The sequence below is a fragment of the Rattus norvegicus genome, chromosome 11, assembly GCF_036323735.1.
Source record: "Rattus norvegicus strain BN/NHsdMcwi chromosome 11, GRCr8, whole genome shotgun sequence".
Classification (NCBI taxonomy): domain Eukaryota; kingdom Metazoa; phylum Chordata; class Mammalia; order Rodentia; family Muridae; genus Rattus; species Rattus norvegicus.
The window spans coordinates 20,745,931-20,750,530 of record NC_086029.1 but is presented as its reverse complement, the minus strand read 5'-3'; the positions used below and the strand labels follow the sequence as shown (position 1 = coordinate 20,750,530).

The 4,600-nt window shown below is 38.6% G+C and overlaps 1 long non-coding RNA gene across 1 annotated transcript; it reads right to left on the bottom strand.

The window, feature by feature from the left end:
• Positions 1-1,392: 1,392 nt before the first annotated feature.
• LOC134480948 (uncharacterized) lies at positions 1,393-3,417 on the bottom strand. The gene is made up of 2 exons (XR_010055991.1): positions 3,264-3,417; positions 1,393-2,691 (listed from the first exon to the last, which is right to left on the bottom strand). It is a non-coding gene; the product is annotated as an uncharacterized LOC134480948 (long non-coding RNA).
• Between the last annotated feature and the right edge of the window lie 1,183 nt (positions 3,418-4,600).

Here is a 4,600-nt window from a genome sequence, read left to right as displayed (position 1 = left end):
TATTAGAGAAGGGGTTGGGGATTTAGCTCAGTGGTAGAGCTCTTGCCTAGCAAGAGCAAGGCCCTGGGTTCGGTCCCCAGCTCCGAAAAAAAAAAGTATTAGAGAAATCAGAGATAAAATGTATATACTTTAACGTAGTTAAGGCAAAATACACCAAGCCAATAGCCAAAATCGAGCTTAATGGACAGAAACTTAAAGCAATTCCACTAAAATCAGGGCAAAATAATGATGTAAACTTTCTCCATATCTATTCAGTAAAATACTTGGAGTTCTACTCAGAACAGTAAGACAGCTAAAAGAGAATAAGGAGATACAAATCAGAAAAGAAGAAGTCAAAATATTGTTATTTGTTGAGGATATGAAGGTAGATAAAACACCCAAAGTCTATCGCAGAATTCCTACAGCTGATAACTATATTCAGCAAACTGGCTGGATACAAAATTAACTCAAAGAAACCAGTAGCCCTCCTATATACAACTGATATATGGATTTGGGGAACTTAAACTGGCCCCCTGGAAGAGCAGCTGGCACACTTAACTACTGAGTCAGCTCTTCACCATCATCTGCAGTCCTTCCAGGTCCTGCATCAGTCTTCACACTTGGAAAACTTTTCTCTGCAGGAAATGTTCTCACCTTGAAAGTGGCCATGTTATTGGAATGGATCTACTCTGTTCATTCATCCCTTTTTATCTCATAATCAGATCTGCAAGGCTTTCATCACCATGTGCGTATATAGTATCTTAGTTAGAGTTTCCATACTATACAGGGATAAGACAAAGGAAACTCTCAGAAAGATAGGATTTAACTGGGGCTAGCTTAAAGGTTCAGTTTCACTCTGCTATCACCATGGCAGGAAGCAAGGCAGCATCCAGGAAGGCATGGCACTGGAAGAGTAGACACTTCTACATCTTGCTCCAAAGGCAAATAGGAGAAAATTGGCTCGCCCATGGCTAGGAAGAGTCTCAAATACCACCCCCACAGTGACACACTTTCTTGAAAAAGGGCAGGTCTGGGGTTGGGGATTTAGCACAGTGGAAGAGCACTTGCCTAGCAAGTGCAAGGCCCTGGGTTCGGTCCCCAGCTCCAAAAAAAAAGAAAAAAAAAATAAAAGGTCAGGTCTACTCCAAAAAGGCCACATATCTTAATAGTGCCATTCCCTGGGCCAAGCATATACAAACCACCACTTTCCACTCTTTGTCCCGCATAGGCTTGTGCAAACACGTAAGACTGTGGGGGCCAAACCTAGTCATACATAAGGTAAAATACATTTAGTCCAACTTCAAAAGTCCCAACAATGTTAAAAGTCTAAAGTTAAAAGTTTCTTCTAAGATTCACCCAACCACTTAACTGTAATCACTTATAAAATTGAAATAAATAAAAAAGCATATCATATAACTTCTCTATCATAAGATATACAATACCATTCCAAAATTCCATTGTGAGAAAATGCTGGCCCAAAACAAGGTCAAAAACCAGCTAGGCAAACTCCAAACTCAGTATCCCCATGTCTAATGACCAGTTCCTTTATGCTTTGTTGACTGCATCACAATTCAATGTAGTTTTCCACAGTTAGCAGCTTTCCTCAGAATATATACCATGGCTGTGACATCTCAAACATCTTTTCTCAAAGGAAACTCAGTGTTACAGCTTCTTGTTCCAATTTCTGGGATCCACATATGCTCTTCTAAGATGCTCCAACAGGCTTGCGTCACAGCTTTACATCTGTAGAGCTCTAGGCTCTGGGGAACTCCACTTCACTGCTGCCGCTGTTCTGGGTGATCATTCTATGGTACTAGAATATCCAATACACTGAGAGTTTCTGCTGCAACGAGACTTTACTAGATACTACAATAGTATCTCATAGATTCTTTGTGTGTGTGTGTGCCAAACCTCAACTTCTTCGCATGACCTCTTCAGTCCTGGGTCTTCAATTATAAACAAGGCTGTACCTTCGCCAGTGGCTTTCTCTGGTCTCGCTCATAATTCCAAGCCTCAGTTGATTTCCATGAACCTCTCATACCTTCAAAACCAGTTTAACCTGGTTGATTCATACACATTATCAAATCCAGCTGCTGCAGAAAGTACAATCTTGGCTATCTCAGTGTCAGTTTCTTTGTGCTTTCAGGAAACAATTCCAAGATATCCCTTCAGTAATCCTGCTCTCTTTTTAATCACCAAATAATTTCTTAATTCCAGCTAACCATCATCAATTTTCCCAGTATTTTCTTTTATTTTTTTTAATCCTAAAGCCAGAGCTACATGGCTGAACCTACTGAGTTCTGCTGCTTGCTAGACTTGGAATAAACCCAACTATTTCTACTACATTATTATATATAAGCTTTCTGTTTTCCAACTCCTTCACTGTTTAAGCTTGGCTGGCTGACATTTTGCTATGTAGGTTGACCTTGAAGTCAGAGATCTGCATGGGTCTCCTGAATTCTGCGTTCAAAGGCAGATACCATCATACTTGGACTTAAGTTTTTCTTTATGTAGAATTTTGTCTGTCCCAGGCTGGCCTTGAATTGAAAGATTTGCTTGTCCCTGTCTCCTGGAATTAAAGATGTATACCACCATGCCTGGGCCAAAACTCTTCATGGCCATTATTCCTCAAGATCAGTATGAAAAGCATGTGTCTTTCAGCCTCGTGATCTGGATCACAGGTATGACCTTCATTTCTCAATCGTAGTCACTCTAGATTAATAGTTCAAACAAAAACAATAGCCAGGGTTTAGTGCCTAATATGATACAACTGTCCCTTGTTCAAATGCAAACACGAAACCGATTAGCTTAGCTGGATGGAATCTTGCTTAGAAGTCAGCGTTCTTTTGTTTATCGCCTTGCGCAGGATTCATGTCCACTGGACATCCTGGTGCCCTTTACTACTTAAAGTTCTCCTTGATAACCTTCCTGTGATTCATCCAAACTCTCTTTATGAGACTAAATCACAGCACAGAGTCTAAAGCAGATTGTGTTTACGCCTCCTTTGTCAAAGCAATTAATCTGATTCTCTGTACCTTAGCCTCAAGCAAACACTTTGGACAAGGCAGCCACATTCTTCAAAATATCACTAAACTACCCGCTGGGCCATGTACCCGAATTCTTCTGTGAAACCTCTAGAGCCACACTTCTACAGTTCCAATCACTCTTAACAGGAAAGTCTTTCATATTCCTATTAGGATAGTCCATTAAGCTCTACTTAAAGCATTCTACTGCCTTAGGAGTTCAAAGTCCCCAAATCCAAACAAAAGCATATTCAGGCCTACCACAAAATACCCCATTCCTGGGGCCAACTTCTGTCTAAGTCAGGGTTTCCATTGCTGTAAAGAGGCACCATTACCAGGTAGACTCTTTTAAAGGACAATGCTTATTTGGGGCTACCTTACAGGTCCATTATCATAAAGGCAGGAAGCATGGCAGCATTCAGGTAGTCACGGCAATGGAAGAGCTTAGAATTCTACAACTTATTCCAAAGTCAAAATAAAGAAGACTGGTTTCCATGTGTGTAGGAGGAGGGTCAAAAAGTTCACCCCTACAGTGACACACTTTCCATAAAAAGGCCATGCCCAGTCCAATATGGCCACACTTCCTAATAGTGCCAATCCCTGTTCTGAGCATTTTCAAAAGACCACAGATAGGTATTAATGATTGGGTTGCAAGTATTTTTGAATGGTAATTATTGTAACTATGTTAAAAAAGGACCAAATATATTAGCTCAATATATTCTTACAGGTAAGATGTTTAAGGTGATGTCCCTAAAGCTGTTTATTGTTTGGAGAATCTATTTTCCAACAGGAATGCTTTGTCTGCTGTCAGTGGGAGAGGATGAGCTTAATCCTTTACAGCCTTGAGGAGAAGTAGAAGGGGGAAAGGGTAAAGGATACCATGAGAGGACTATGGCAGTCAGCAGTCATTGGGATGTAAAAAAATAAATTAGTTGATTAACTGAAAGAATAAAAAAAGATGTTTTTATTTGTGTTTGTTTGCACTGACTTTTTAACAAATATATCCACAATTTCAAGGGTTTTCTGATATGTCTTCTTTTACCCAGTCTTCTGCTTGGAATGGATCTAGAATGAAGTGGGGAAAGGTGGCTTGAAAGGAGTCTCAAGAGAGAAAACTGTTGTGAAAATGTGTTTTATGAGAGGAGAATCTATTTTCAACATAAAAGGAAAATATAACCCATGTTTATAATTTTTTTACTTTGAACAATAAATCTTTATTAAAAATATAAAATAAAACTGAATCTATTGTCATGTTTTTCTTTGGAGACTTAGGACATGACTCAAAATTTGTTGGTTGTATTTTTTTTTAAGGAGTCAATATTTATTGACTGTGGAAAGCATCTAAAAGATTGTATTCCATTCTCTGTTTCAATGTACTGGTCAATGAATTTTAAAAACACTTTCCCTGATAGTTTCAAATATTTCTAATGTTTGCAAGTATATAATAATAACCATTAGAAACATCAACCACTTAATAATTAGTATGTAATGACAAACTATTTCATAGAAGATTATTTATATGGTCTCATTTCATCAACTTAATCACACAAAGATTAAGTTGTCTTTATTCCAGGTAAGAAAAAATGTCTTACACTTCA